The sequence below is a fragment of the Myotis myotis genome, unplaced genomic scaffold, assembly GCF_014108235.1.
Source record: "Myotis myotis isolate mMyoMyo1 unplaced genomic scaffold, mMyoMyo1.p scaffold_m19_p_3, whole genome shotgun sequence".
Taxonomy (NCBI): domain Eukaryota; kingdom Metazoa; phylum Chordata; class Mammalia; order Chiroptera; family Vespertilionidae; genus Myotis; species Myotis myotis.
In genome coordinates, this window is record NW_023416335.1 from 53,148,752 (window position 1) to 53,165,510 (window position 16,759).

Genomic DNA, 16,759 nt, shown 5'->3' on the forward strand with positions numbered 1-16,759 from the left:
AATGGGACTACATCAAAATAGAAAGCTTCAGCACAGAAAAAGAAACCATCAACAAAACAACAAGAAAGCCCACTGCCATGAGAGAACATATTTGCCAATGTGACATCTGATAAGGGTTTACTCTAAAAAGCTTATAAGAAACTCATACAATTTAACAAAAGGAAGATAAACAATCTGCTCAAAACATGGACAAAGGACCAAAATAGACACTTCTCAAAAGTGGAAATACAGAAAGCCAAGAGACATATGAAAAAATGCTTAAAGTCACTAATCATCTGAGAGATGCAAATCAAAATGACAATGAGGTACCATCTCACACCTGTCAGAATGGCTATCATCAACAAATCAACAAACTACAAGTGTTGGCAAGGATGTGGAGAAAAAGGAATCCTCGTACACTGCTCATGGGAATGCAGACTAGTGCAGCCTGAAAAATTTAAAATGGAATCCCCATTTGACCCAGTAATCCCACTTCAAGAAACCAGAAACAACAATCAGAAAGGATATATGCACCCCTATGCTCATAGCACCACAATTTACAATAGCTAGGATTTGGAAACAGCCTAAGTGCCCATCAGCAGATGAGTGGATTAGAAAACTGTGGTACATCTACACAATGGAATATTGTGCTGCTGTATAAAATAAGGAACTCTTAACATTTGCAACAGCATGGATGGGTATGGAGAGCATTATGCTAAGTGCAATAAGCCAGTGGGAGAAAGTTAAATATCACATGATCTCACTCATTTTTGGACTATAATGAACAACATAAACTGATGAACAAAAATAGATCCAGAGACAAAGAAGCATTGGACCAACTGTCAAACCTCAGTGGGAAGGCAGGGGAAGGGAGGCGGGGGGCGGGTAAGAGATCAACCAAAGGACTTGTATGCATGCATGTAAGCCTAACCAATGGACACAGACAATAGAGGGGTGAGGGCATGTGCTGGGGGGAGGAAGTGGCCAGGGAGAGGTCAATGGGGGAAAAGGGAGACACATGTAATATTTTCAACAATAACAAAATAAATAAATAAAAACAGTAAATAAAAGAAATACAGAAAAACCCATGAAAAGAATGCAAGTGATAGCTAATCAACAAAAGAAATTACATGATGTGATGTTTATTGCACAAGGTTTTTATTGCTATGAAGCTATAAACTGTAAAATACCAAGTGGAAAACTTGCCACAAAATGCATTAACTATAAAACTGTATAGGTAGCTTTCTTGTGATGGCATCCATCTGTTCCTGAAACAAATGGAAACTTTAAGAATCATTTTAAATAAATATAAAAACTTTGCAAGACAGATAGGAGTCATAAATGAAATGCCTTGTAAAGTTGAGTTTTTATAACCTGATTAATCTCAATTCAAGTTATAAATCTACATGTTTTGTAGGATGCATAAGCATGTAGATGACTTTACTTTGTTATGTGGGTGTGTGTGTATGTAGTGGTGTTACTGTATGCAGTGGAAGGGAAAGAGGGAAGTAAATTAAAGAGAAAAATAAAAGCTTAAAAATAGCCAACCATGTATGATGCAACCTAATTCAGGTAAAATAATAAATGTACATAAGTTAATTTAAAAATAAAATGTGATGCATGATATATTGTTAGTGAAAAACAAAGGGTTTATAGTAATTTGTAGATTATGATTTTGAATATATAAAGTAAAAACCTAAGTTATATACATGTTTATATAAGTTTTATTAGTACTGGGTTAATCAGAGATGAGAAATTGAAAGGGGGAATCAAAGAGAAGATTAAAATCTGGCACTGGTGTTTAGTTTTTAAATAGTATTTTTCTCACTTAAATAAAAAACTCATTTTAAATTAATCATGTCACATTATATCATGTTTTTCACATTAATGTCATAATTTTCTTTTAAAAAAATAGTAGTCTTTAAAATTAGATGTAACTATATTGGTAGAAATTCTGCTATGTGAGATGTCTGAGATTTTGCTCCCTGTTTTCTTCTGGGATTTTGATGGTTTTGCAACTTACATTTAAGTCTTTCATCAATTTTGAGTTTATTTGTGTGTATTTTGTAAGTTGGTGGCTCAATTTCATTTTTTTGCATGTACCTGTCTAATTTTTCCAGCACCATTTATTCAAGGGATTGTCTTACCTCCATTGTATGCTCTTGCCACTTTTGTCAAATATTAATTGAGAGTAATGGTTTGGGTCAATTTCTGGGGTCTCTGTTCTGTTCTATTGATCTATATGCCTATTCTTGTGATAGCACCAGGCTGTTTTGATTACAGTGGCTTTGTAACCTAACTTGCTATCTGGTATTGTGATTCCTCCAACTTTTGTTCTTCTTTTTCAAGATTGCTGTGGCTATTTGGAGTCTTTTTTGTTTTCATATAAATTTTGGAGTATTTGTTCTATATCTGCAAAATATGCTGTTGGTATTTTAATAGGGATTGCATTGAATCTGTAGATTGGTTTCGGTAGTATGGACATTTTAATGATGTTAGTTTTACCAATCCATAAACATGGTATATTCTGCCATTTTTTTTAATCTCTTCTTCTATCTCTTTTTTCAATGTTCTGTAGTTTTCCAGTATTCTCAGACATTGTATTAGAAAACAAAACAAAACTCTTTTTGTTTGTTTGCTTGTTTGTTTTTGTTAATCTTCACTTGAGGATATTTTTCCATTGATTTCTACAGAGAATGGAAGGGAGGGGGAGAGACAGAGAGAGAGAAACATCAATGTGAGAGAGACACATCGATTGGTTGCCTCCTGCATTCATCCCAACTAGAGCTGGGGATCCAGCTTGCCTTTGACTGGAATTGAATCCAGGGCCCTTCAGTCCTTGGGCCAATTCTCTATCTACTGAGCAAAACTTGTCAGGGAAAAAACTCTTTAAAAAAATAATCTTAAGGCAACTTTCAATACATAAAACTACATTGCTTAAATAAATGGCTGAGGAGGAGAGGAGAGCCTTAAAGTTTACTCTGGATCACAAAGCTCATTAATCAATGCTAATGAAACAATCGTAGTTCCTACTTCCTTTCCCTTAAAATAATACTTATGCTAAAAAACAGTAAACAGAAAGTTTGTGAAATACAAATACATTTTTTTAATTATTGAACTTATTCTATAATTTGAACATTTCCTTATTTGTTTAATGTGTATTAAATAATATTATTTGAGAAACTTTAGTGAAAGTGTATTCCAATTAAAATTAACAGACAGCACTCTGGTTATTTGTATTACAAAATTTTGGCTTTTCAGGCAGAGATTTTGTCATTTATTTTTGATATAATATAGCCCACACTAGAAACTGGACTATTGCATGCATATGGTTACAATGTTATGCAGATGTGGAAAAATCATTTTACCTTTATTCCATACAGCTAAGAATCATCCATTTACTTAAAAGAAAGGTTTCAGGGGAAAAGAATATAGCATCATTAAAGGAAAATTTATAATACATTTCTAAAATTGCCTGTTAAAAAAGAAACTTCATTTCTATTTATTTTAGTAGGTTATAGATATGCAATATTTACCTCTACTATTATTAAAACTCATGCCTGGGATTCTGTAATGTATATTTTAATTTATTCTGTTACCTCAGTTTCAAATTCACCTTGAGAAAGCATCCTAGAAGCATCCTTTATCTTAGTAAAGCCATAAAAATAAATTACATAAAAATAACTATTTCTAATGGTACCTGGTCTCAACAAGTCAATAGTTAACAGGTTAGCAGAATTTTTCCTAACATTTTGTTTTACTGGTAGAATCACTATATTGGCCAGTTTAGCTTAAAACATCCCTCTATAGTTGGACATTGATATATAGTGACTATTTCAATCAACCCTTATTGCAGTAAAATCATGCATGTATTTGTGACTATATAAATATTTATTTTATTTATAAATATGTCAGTGAAATATATATCTATTAAGAGAGAGAGAGAGAGATTATGAATAAAAGTCCAGGTTACAAGGATAACCAAGATATTTTGCTTCTTTTGGTGTTTGACGTGCTCACAGTAAGAGGACAGCCCTGATAGATGGAATGGCAAATTACCACGATAGACCTGTCCATGTGGATGAGAAAGGGTGGAGTGGGGCTCTAGCCAGGACCCACCATGTAGAGCTCTAGCACTTGGTCTTCACTATGCATAAGGATGACACAGAGGATAGGAAAATAGGTGTCTTACATTAGCATAAGAAATGCAAATATCCAATGGATATCACTCAAGCTATATTTATGTGACAGAATTAAAGCTAAAATCTATAGTAAAAGCCAAATGTAGCTAAATAGATAATGTGTGCAGCTAAGGTGGTAATATTATATTTTTAACCATTTAATTTGATTCCAATGAAATATTTGGTTTTAATGGAATATGTTATTTTTATTGCTGAAAAATGTATTTTAGGATGAAATGACTTATATGGCTACATTTAAACTGATGTGAATTGAAATCTATAATGGAATTTCTTACGTTTAAAAGCTTCATAATTTATCTTCTATGCCCCTCCACCTGAAGTTATTAGAGCTTCCCCCCCCCAAAAAAAATAATTATACAACTCTCCAGATTGTTGTCAATATGGATGCATTTAAAATGCATTTTAAAGAATATAAATATATGCCTAACTCTTTCATTGGGAAGAAGAAGTGTTAATCCACATTCTCAGGTTTGTGCCCTCAATGGCAGTCTCCACGTCGCTGTGCATAGGAAGAAGGAAGGAATCGTCTTACATGTAAATAATTTTCCAATATCCTCAGGGTGAGGGACAGCCAAGAGGTTGTACTCCAGCCATTTCCCTGAAGAAGTTGGCCTTTAGTTCTAATCTAATCTTCCTCAGATATAGCACTACATTTTAGAAATATGAAGGATAATAGAAATATAGTTTTATGCCATAAGAATAGTTCAAATTCATTCCTGCTAAAATAATGTAATGGAGATTTCCCTAAAAAAACACCCTCTTCCCCTTAACTTTACAGCAGTCTGGTGCTCACTATACACATCCCTAAGAAATTTTTAGTCATAGGAAAAATACTAAACATTTTTTTCCAAAGTAAGAGAGAAAGCTACAGGCAAACCTCACACTACTAAATTGGCAAAAAAGTATGTGAATGCCAATTGAGCTTTGAAAAACAATGCATTGGGGTGAAAACCCCTGGATTAGTGGACCTTGAATTAGAAGAGGCAGAGACATAGGAACCAGAAGCTTCTTTAAGCTAGTGCCCAATGAATGAGGATGAACCTTAGAAACAATGCTCATTGCATGTTTTCTTTAAATTACAAATGAAGGTACATAGGAATCCTAAACACTTGGTTTCATATGACAATAAAAACACAAAACTGCTCTGGAATCAAATAGATGGAGCATAGTTTCTGCTCAAAAATACCCAATCTGTTAAAAAGCTTTTAAAAAATTAATCATTATTGTTGAGATTATTACAGAGGTCTCTCTGTCTCCCCCGCCCCTCCCTCCCCCCACCCCCGAATAGCTCCTCTCCACCGGGTTCCCAACCCACCCCAGGTCCTTGCCACCCTATTGTCTGTGTTCATAGGTAATGCATACATGCATATAAGATCTTTGTCTAATCTCTTCCTGCACACCCACACCCTCTTCCCTCTGAGAATCGTCAGTCTGTTCCATTTCCTCCCCCTCATTCTATTCCATTCACCAGTTTATTCTGTTCACCAGATTTTTTATTCATTTGATTTCTAGATTCAGTTGTTGATAGATATGTATTTGTTGCCACTTTATTGTTCATATTTTTTATCTTTACCTTTTCCTTCTTCTTCTTCTTCCTCTTCTTATAGAATACCTTTCAGCATTTCATATAATGCTGGTTTGGTGGTGATGAACTCCTTTAGCCTTTTCTTATCTGTGAAGCTCTTTATCTGACCTTCAATTCTAAATGATAGCTTTGCTAGATAGAGTAATCTTGGTTGTAGGTTCTTGCTATTCATCACTTTGAATATTTCTTGCCACTCCCTTCTGGCCTACATAGTTTCTGTTGAGAAATCAGCTGACAGTTGTATGGGTACTCCCTTGTAGGTAACTAACTGTTTTTCTTTTGCTGCTTTCAAGATTCGCTCTTTGTCTTTGCCCATGGCATTTTAATTATGATGTGTCTTGGTGTGGTCCTCTTTGGGTTCTTCATGTTTGGGGTTCTCTGTGCTTCCTGGACTTGTAAGTCTATTTCAGCAGGTAGAGGAAGTTTTCAGTCATTATTTCCTCAAATAGGTTTTTAATATCTTGTCTCTCTCTTCTTCTGGCACTCCCATAATTCAGATGTTGGTACGCTTAAAGTTGTCCCAGAGGCTCCTTAAACTATCTTCATATTTTTGGATTCTTCTTTCTTTTTGCTCTATTGGTTGGGCGTGTTTTGCTTCCTCATATTTCAAATCATTGATTTGATTTTTGGGATCTTTTAGTCTACTATTGAATCCCTGTATACTATTTTTTATTTCAGTCAGGTATGCTTAATTTCTCATTGGTCCTTTTCCATTTTTTTTTGGCATTCTAAGATCCTTAAGAGTCTCATTAAGTTCTTGGAGGTTTCTAGAAGATTCTTGTGTAACCTTATAACTGTGGTTTTGAACTCTATATCCAGTAGCTTACTTTCTTCCATTTATTTAATTTGTGACATGTTTCTTTGTCTCTGAATTTTTGGCTGCTTCCCTGTGTTTGTTTTTATGTATTGGGTAGCTGCTAAGACTCCTTGAGTTGATAGAGTGGCCTTGTGTAGTAGGTGTCCTATAGGGCCCAGTGGCTCAGCCTCCCCAGTCATCTGCATTGGACACTCTAGGTCAGTGATGGTGAACCTTTTGAGCTCGGCGTGTCAGCATTTTGAAAAAACCCTAATTTAACTCTGGTGCCATGTCACATATATAAATTTTTTTATATTTGCAACCATAGTAAAACAAAGACTTATATTTTTGATATTTATTTTATATATTTAAATGCCATTTAACAAAGAAAAATCAACCAAAAATATGAGTTTGCATGTCACCTCTGACACGCGTGTCATAGGTTCACCATCACCGCTCTAGGTACACCCCTGTGTGGGCTGTGTGCACAATCTTGTTGTAGTTGAGCCTTGATTGTTGTTGGTGTCACTGGGAGGAATTGACTTCCCGGCCAATTGGCTGTGGGGACCAGCTGTGACTACAGTGGGAGAGCTGCTGTGCAGGAGACACCCTTTTGCAGCAGGACTTGCTTTAGTGGGGCTTTGGTGCTCACTGAGTCTTCCCCTTGAGTGTGTCACTTATGGATGTAAAGAGTTGTAATCTGGTATGATCTTACACTGACCACTGGGTACACTGGCTCCTGGGTCTCCAGGGAGGTGCAAAGACAGCCACTGCCTGGGGCCACCCAGCAGAAGCTACAGAGAGATCTGCAGATTCCTCCTCTTTGTATTGGGTTTGGAAGTGCCCAGAAGAAGCTCAGCTGTGAAGCAAAGCAGGCTGGTGCTGGTGCCAGGCCTTGGACCTTTTATTGATAGGTTTGGGTCTCCATGACCTAGCTGCAGCTTTTTAGACAGGTTTTTAGGCTGAGAAAGGACAGGGCATTCATGTGCAAAAGCCAATGTGCACAGCTTGGGTGGGATTGTGAATTGGGTGCGGTGGGTTCTCAGGGAATCACCAGGGTGGAGCAAAGAGAAATGGCTACCAGTCAGCCCTGCAGCCGGGGAGGTCCCAGTGTAAGAACAATGACCTCTGTGAGCTTCTCCATCTGGAGGAAAGCTACCCCCGAGTTCCTGCCCTGGTGCCAGACAGTCCAGTTTTTCCTCATATGTGTCTGGGCCCCCCAGAGCCTTGCCAAGAACTGGAGTTCAGAGGAAGTGGGAGCTTGTAAATTCAGTTCATGGTGCCAGCCTTTTAAGAACTGGGTCTCCAGCAGCCTGTGTGTCACTCAGCCCCAAACCACACTGGTTTTTACAGCCCGTAGTTCTTACTGCCCATAGAGACTTCTTTTTCTATCTCTGGGCTTGGGGTCTGGTGTGGAGCTGGCACTCTTGATCCTCCCTGAGGCCTCTGCAAAGGCAATCTCCCTTTTGATTAAAAAAGCGGCACAAAAGGAAAGAAGTATAGTGGGTGCCAGACCAGCACATTCTGTGCCTCTGTACCTCCTACTAGTCTCAGTATACTTTCTTCTTTACTTCTCTAGTTGTACTTCCACTCAGCCAGCTTTCTAGCAGTTCTGGATGATGGTTGTTCAGTATTTTAGTTGTAATTTTGATGAGGTTGTGGGAGGCAGCAAGTACAGGCATTTGCCTATGCTACCATTTTGGTTCTCTTGCAAATATCTAAAAAGCTTTTATAGTATGGGAAAAAATGAGACCTCTGTCTCACTCTTAAAATTAAACTAAAGCACCTTTCCAAATCATGGAAGAAGGAAGATAACACAAAGGATACAAATTACCAAAGGAATCAGGGCAAATTGAATATAAGGGTAAACAAGAAAAAGGCAGCCAAAATTAGTACATCAAGTTTATACTCTAAATTCATGCTACAGAATTATAAGAAGTGAGCCACAAATCTATTCAAACAGTCAAGGCAAAAAGGAAAGAAGTATAGTCTGATTTGCCATTCATTCACAATGCACATACAATAAGGAGTTAGAACAACTACTTCCGGGTAGGACCCCCTGAGAGAGGCTGTCGTGGGGTGCTCATGAAAAGAACACAACATAAATTGGCTGATGCATGCTCATCAGAGGCTCATCAGAGGCCCTGCCTGGGCACTCTTATCAGGAGAGAATCAGGGAGTGTACTTCCTGGAGCACTATGGGTATCACCAGCTCTCAGTGGGTTCTGAGAGAATAATTTCTCACTTGGTATTAAGGGGGCTCTCAATCTCAAAGAAATGGCTGAAACTTCACCAAATCCATGTTATTGTGATGATGATAGACACTCCAAAACTTGAGTAAATGACTCTTCACTTATTAATATTTCTCCAGAATAGTGTGCCTAATACCTTGTGGTCATGTAATATTTTTTTTCTCTCAGTGAATAAATAATGTTCTAATATCCTGTACTACTTCTTTCTTTTGCTGCTATCCAACTGAGGCCATTATAAAAAGGCAACAAAACTAAAAAAATAAAAATTTAGAAATTAAATAGAGAGCTAAATAATCAAAGAGGATAAATGTTTTGAGGAAAATAAAAATTTTAAAAAGGTAAAAAATAAGGTAGTGGATAAAGAAGTAATTGAATAAATAGTAATGTAAAATAAATATAACAAGATAAAATTATAAAAATTAAGAATACAAACTTTCTAAATAGAACATTTAAGGTAAAGGTATAAAACACAGAAGTAAAGAATCAAGAAGTTCAAATGCTTTGATATTAAAATATGCAATTTAAAAATTAACAATAAATAGCATTTTTCACAGTAATGAATTAAAATAATTTTAAAATACTGACCTTGGTTTCCCTAGCTGGGTTTGCTCAGTGAATAGAGCATCAGCCTTCAGACTTAAGTGTTGTGGGTTCGATTCCTGTCAAGGGCATATGCTTGGGTTGTGGGCTCGATCCCCAGTAGGGGGTGTGCAGGATGCAGCCAATCACTGGTTCTCTCTCATCATTGATGATTCCGTCTCTCCCTTTCTGTTCCTCTCTGAAATCAATACAAATATATTTTTAAAAAAAGAAAATAACTGAACTTGCTTTTTGATAAATATGAAAAAATTAGAGGCCCGGTGCACGAATTTGTGAATGGATGGGTTGTCTCAGCCTGGCCTGTAATCGAGACTGATCAGGGCCATCTCACCCAGTCCTGATTGGGGCCAATTGGGGCTGGCCGGCTAGGGGGAGGGATTGTGGGAGGTTGGCCCGCCATGGGAGGTTGGCTGTGGGCGTGCACTGACCACCAGGAGACAGCTCCTGCATTGAGCGTCTGGCCCCTTGTGGTCAGTGCCCATCATAGCGACTAGTCGACCCATCAACTGTTCTTTCAATTGTTTGGTCACTTAGGCTTTTATATATATAGATAGGAAATGAAAAATGTAAGAGCAGGTGCTATAATTCCTGGGAATGTACACACTCAAGATAAAGAGTCCCAAGGCAGAATTATAAAATCCTTTTTTTCCTTGTCACTAAGGTAGTCTTCTGAGTGCCAAATGTAGCTAATTATTCAACCAATGAGGGAAGGAATTCCTTCTACTACTTCAGTCACTGGCAACTTATAACTTGCCATCCTTCAGTGAGCTCTATCTAATAGTAAATTGTAATTTTTGCATTTGGAAAAAATGAAAGAATAAGGGGAATTAGTAATTTTCACCTTAAGATGTTTTCTCATTAAAAATTATCTTTTAAAAATTTGTTTATATCATATCTCCACAATTCTAAAGTCCTTGAGTTGTGGACACAGTAACTGATTGCTTAATTGATTTTATTTTTAGAAACACATCAGGTTATAACTGAATTTTGATCAGAATCAATATGACTATCAAAAGGAATTTTCCACTCTTTTTACTTTTTTTAATGTAATGAGAAAAGGTGTGATTAGACTAAATGTTAAACCTCAAATGGTAAAATCATATGAAAAGCCTCAGAAATATTAACTGATTCAGAACATATAAAAGCAAATACTTTTTCTAATAGGTAACATATTTAAGAAACCTATCAATGTATCCTCTTGCACTAAAATAGTATCCTATATAATAAAGATGTAATATGCAAATGGTCATTATGCTGTGAAGCGTAACGACCAACTGCGTAATGATTGGATCATGGATCAGCATGAGGGTGGGGCAGCGAGCTACAAGTGGGCGGTGGAGAGCTACAGGAGGGGGCAGGGCAGCAAGCTATGTTGGGGGAGAGGGAGGGGGAGTTACAGGAGGGCAGGGCAGTGGGTGGAGAGCTACTGGAAGGTGGCAGCAGGCTACTGGCACATGGATTCATGCACAGGGCTACTAGTATTTAATGTTAAGAAAAATTTAGAGACCTTTCATGAGTAGTAGATGTGATGGTCCTAGTTATCTTTTAACTTCTAAAAAATAATTCTGCATGAATTTAATAAGGAAATAAACTAAACTATTAGCATGTATATAAAACTAAGAACAAATAAATAAGTTTATATAAAATTTGTGTTGGCATTAGAATGTGAAGACAGGCTAGGAATTTGAGACTATTTCCTCAGGTACTGTGTTTATCTTTGTTAACCACCATGCCTCTAACTAATAAGTTGACTGAATGATCTATGTGCATGTTCTTGCCCTTATTCAAACAAACAGGCCAGAGCTTGTGGTAACAGGATGACCCTACAAGTACAAAATACACACTCCTCCGGCATATTTAAGACATTAACTGTGATAAGCAGAGAGCTCAGCCTTGTGTAATCTGTCAACAAGCTAATAAATTACTTTGGTCAAGGAAGGAGGAACTTCCTCCCCATGACCATCTGCATGTGCAGGGGGGTAGGTTAGTCATTAGGAATCTAAGAGAACTGAACATTTGACAAGATAAGCAAAGGCTTAATACTTAAAGTTAAGGTCTAATCCTTTTAGGAACTGATTAACACACACTGAATTTTTTTGGCATTCTATCTATAAATATTAAGAGATTACAAAGAAATATGATCAGGCCGTAGGAATGTCCATTTAGAGCCCTACCCTGAATTCAATTAAGTCCTATTTCTACTGATGTCAAAAGGAGTTCTGCATCTCTAAGGGAACCACACTCCGGTGATTTTTTGATTATTGAATCAAACCCACATGCACTCATCTCCTGCAAAGGATTAGTTATTTAAGCCCTTTAGTATATATTTTGGCTCTGGAATTGGAGTCAGGAGGACTGGATTCATATCTTAGCTCTTATACGTAAGAGCTATTTGACTTAAGACTTAAGTTCTTCTTTCATCAAGAGAACCCAAGATACCCTACCACAGCAACTTTTTGGAGGAGCTGGCTAAAAAGAAAAGTAAGCAGACTAAGCCTTGGTTGGGTGAGAAGAAACTTCCTGCTTACCTATCCTCTTTGAACTGTTGGCTAAAATTCACCATTAGGTTTCTTTTTAAAAATGAACATTGGACCCGGCCAGCATGGCTCAGGGGTTCGCCATTGACCTATGAACCAGGAGGTCACGATTTGATTCCCGGTCAAGCCCGGGTTGCAGGCTTGATCCCCAGTGTGAGGCATGCAGGAGGAGGCCAATCAATGATTCTCATCATTGATGTTTGTATCTCTCTCTCCCTCCCCCTTCCTCTCTGAAATCAATAAAAAAAAATATTTTTTTAAAAATCAACATTGGAGTTTGGACCATGAGCTGATAGGAACAGGTTGTGGGGATATCATTCTTTATCCTGTAACATGTCACAGTACTGTATTCTTGGTTTACTTTTATGTTCTTTATGTACACAGGGTTCCAAATGATTCACTGAGCTGCTGAGGCTCTTAAGAAAGAGTCAAATCACTGACTGTATCTCCAGGCCTATGACATATGTGCATACATATAAACTGAGTCTTTGGAGAATTTCTAAAAACTTGGAATTCAGCCTAACTTTATTAATGAGCCTTAACAAGAGACTCATCAATTGTTAGAGGGGTAATAAAGGTTACTGGATGGTGGGAAGACTAAGCTTTGCACAGAATTGTTTTTTATATACAAACACAGCTTTAATTTTCTAATATGTAACATAGTTTTATTCCTAAGCAAAGAGGAAAAGATTCATCAAGAAAATAAGTTATATCTTCTGTGAGTGATGAGATAATATATATATAAGTCATACAGGTTGCAATGAAGTGAGATTACACAAACACACATCCAGCTATGATTGAGCTGTTTTACAAAGTGAGTCTGTCCCATTCCATTAATTTTTCTTCAAGTATGAGGGGGAAAATGAGTATTCAGAAGAATGAAGGAAAGTCTTTGGATAAAGTGTGAATACATCCTTCATTGTTGAAAATTAATGTTGACTTCAGGAAAAATAATGTTTATCATTTAGTTTAGATAAACAAAAAATTGATTTCTGTGAAAGTATTTATCTTTTGTTACAAATTGCCAAGAAGGTCAAATTCAGTTCAATGTGCCTGTCATATTTAAGGCCAGACATATTTTAAAATACCTCCTTGCACATTAAATTTTCTTCCCGGATTTTGGATATCTTTAAGATTTGCCTTCTGGAAATTTTCTGCCAAATGTATTAGAAAAATGAGTCTAAATTATAAGACATTCTATATGTATTTATACATTTGCTTTTTACTGGTTTCCACTGGAATTTGAATTATACAGTATGTCCAATTCTTCCTGTCACCACAAGCTTATTCTCATTTTTGTCTCTGACATTCAGAACCCAACACAACCCAAGCAGAAACCACATCAATAAGCTTAGCCCATCCACTCAATCCTTATCTTCTACTTAGTGGGTAGAGATGAAGTCCTTGCTCCAACTTTTGTTTTTTGGTCTCATAATTACTGCTAGATACTCACATTCTCTTCAAGTCTCTATCTATCAGTCTTTTAGTTGAGGTCCCTTCCCTGATAAACTGAACTCCAAAACTGCTCCTGCCAATTTTTTTCCTCTTACCCTCTGTGGAGAACCAGGAGGACAGAGATTCTGCTTAGGTCTCTATTCACCCTAGTTTCCATGTCTTACAGTCCAGCATTGCTCCAGGAATGGAGTACTAAAAAAATCAGCCAATGATAGAAATGATCTACCTTGTTCCAGTGCTAGAAAATTATCCAAATACACCCTAAATATTCACCACTCTTAGAAGTCATAACACTTTGCCCTTCTCATGAATTGGAAACCCTAGTACTGTTGCTTAAATAATGAGTGAATTTGCATCTGCTGCATTTCTATAACAAACTCTTCATTTAGGTCAGTTTTTTCAACAAATACCTTACCCTAAATTTGTAATTATTCTATTCTCTATTCTGATTTTATAATTCATGTTAGTCAATCTACTCTTTCTTTTTTATATTAAGTCTTATGCTCTTCTTCTTGTTCATGGTTTTGGTTTTATTAATCTTAATTCATAGATGAGGAAATTGAAACTCAATGGTCATAAGTAAATTTCCTAAATTCTTAAATGTAGTGACTAGAATTTGATTGAAAGGCATATCTGTCCCACTTAAAATTCTGTTCTCTCTCAACATGCAGCATGCTATGTGACAACTCAACATACTGTATTAAATACTATAATTGAAGTTAGATCCAAAATGTAAAGAAAAGAAAAAAGAGGAAGTGACTACATTTATTTTCCTTAAAGAAATTTTTGCTAAGTGCCTTCCCACTATCAAGTAATCTGTTACTGCATGGAAATATATTGATGACCAAGACAGATATATTTCTACCAGTATTCCTCAAGGTCTGGCTCATCACTGAAGCATTCTGAACACGGATGTTCTTTCTTCCAGGGACACATTAGCCCTTCATTGGCAATCTGTGCTTTTAGCCATCTTTTCCAGCTAGCTTCTTTTATATGTTTTTAGGTTTGCATTAGGGAAACAAACCAGTAAAGTCCAGAATTTGTCACCTAAAATTGCCCCTTTGACTGTCCATTGCTTTATTTTAAAGAAGATTCAAGGTCAAAGATGCCTATAGCTTTGCAATGTTTTTATCCCCTAATCCAACTGAAAGGAGTCAATTATTATTTCCTAAGTTATTTCAACCCCAATAGAATCAATAGTTGACAAAATCCCCAAATATGTGTTTCTATATTCTTATCTTATTGGCAATACTCCATGCTGAACAGGTATATTGAATTTTCAGGCTAGCCCCTAATATTTTTGAATTGCCAAATAATAGCAGAATTTAGTAGTGACCCAGGTGTATGGTTATATACAACATATTCTGATTGGGTTGTAATTCTGTTATTTACTCTGTTATCAATTTGATATCCTGTTCCTTGATGGATCATTCTTGTTTCAGGGGCTTTAGTTCCTATATCCAACCTCAACAAAACTCTTTCTCCTGCTGAAAGTTTGGGATTAGGGCCCAAATTACAGGAAATTTGCATCTCTTTTTTATTCTTCCATTATTTATTCTAACTCTCAGAAAGATACTTCATCAAATAATGACAGCTTACTATATGCTACAAAATTTAATTGTGCACTATTAATGAAGTAAAACATTGTTTGATTTACACATATCATGCAATACTGCAAATAGTATTTTTAATCTATTTAATGAAACATCAACAACATTGAAAAAAGCTAAGATGCATGCTTCTACTTATTCTTGTAATTCATTTTCCATTTAGCAGCTGAGGTCAAATTTCAAGCATTACTTTTATATATTTTTCCCTCTTGAGTAGAGACGTAAATCAATGGTTGACTTTATTTGTCCTTCATCATAGATATTCTTCTTAACAAGGGCACTTTGCCTCACAAGCATAGAGATTTTAACTCGCTACATAAATTGATATCTAGGACATGTCAACTGAAAATTTTAGTTATTTCCGAAAGCTGCAGGTGCTATGAAATACAGCCAACTGGAATTCATCTTACAAACAACACTGAGTGTGACAAAACCTTGCAAGGCTTACTTCCAAAAATGTTTAACAATAGAATCTGACAAAGGATACATTTACCAAGTACAACTGAAGTTTAAATAGCATGAACTTATTTTTAACCCTAAACAACATAAAATTTTCCAAAGCCAAGCTTGTACTAATCTATACTGAGCTTTATAATTATCTTGGCAGGAAGAAAATTTGGAATAAAAATATTTGAAATCTGGAATTAATCAGGCAGCTTACTCATCTAAATAGTGACTGTCTAGATAAAGATTTTCAAGCAAAGCCATTCATTTTAACTGGTCAAATTCCAACCAGTTCAAACTACCAAATAAGATGTTATCTTCTTTTTAGCCTTACACAAAAGATTAAGTGTAAATATTTTATCTGAGTTCCAATATTGCCTTCACATGTACCAAATGCCTAATTGATGATAAATGTGAATAAAACGATATGGAATGTTCAAAACCAGAGTAGGCTCTGTTCTTTGCCAATCATGAGAATTTGCTACACTGTTTATAATTTACTCTGTCTGAAGCACAAACATTTATACATACTTTCTTTGCCAAATAGGGCTCGCCTATAAAGATTATATACTGGGATAACTTTATTTGGAAAAGATCTGATGATAAGGGCCTGTTCTATTTTAGTATTTCCTAATCTGTCCTGGATTTTTATTCAACTATGAAAAGTTTACATAACAGACAGGAAGAAGTAACAAATTTTAAAAATATAAGCTACAAGTAAATCTAAATCAGAACTTAAAAGTTAATAATGTACCTGTGGTAATAAATTTCCTTAAGACATTTTAACTTAAAATCATTTAGGGCCAAATACAAACATAAAATATTAAACTTACTTTATACAGTGAACTCCATTTTCTTTATATTAAACTCCAAGTATTTTAGTATTTTTATACCAACAAATTTGATCTAATAGCTGGTGAGCAATCAAGTGCCAATCAGAAGACAGATGTCATGTTAGTGATTTTATTTATTTTTGCTTTTTAAAAAACTTTTTACTTAGAAATAATTTTAGACTTCTATAAAGTTGCTTATACGGTACAAAAACTTCTTGTAAATTCTTTACCAGTTTCTCTAAATGCTAAAAAATTGCATAACCATAGTATAATTATAAAGATTAAGAAGTTAACATTGACACGATATTAATCTAGACACCTTATTCAAATTTTCCAGTGGTCCCACTAATTCCTTATTACCATCCTAATATCCAATCCAGGATCCCTCATTACATTTAATTTACATTTCTTCTTGAGTCTGAGTCATATATTTTTTGGTAAGAGTAACAGAACCCAGCTGGTGTGG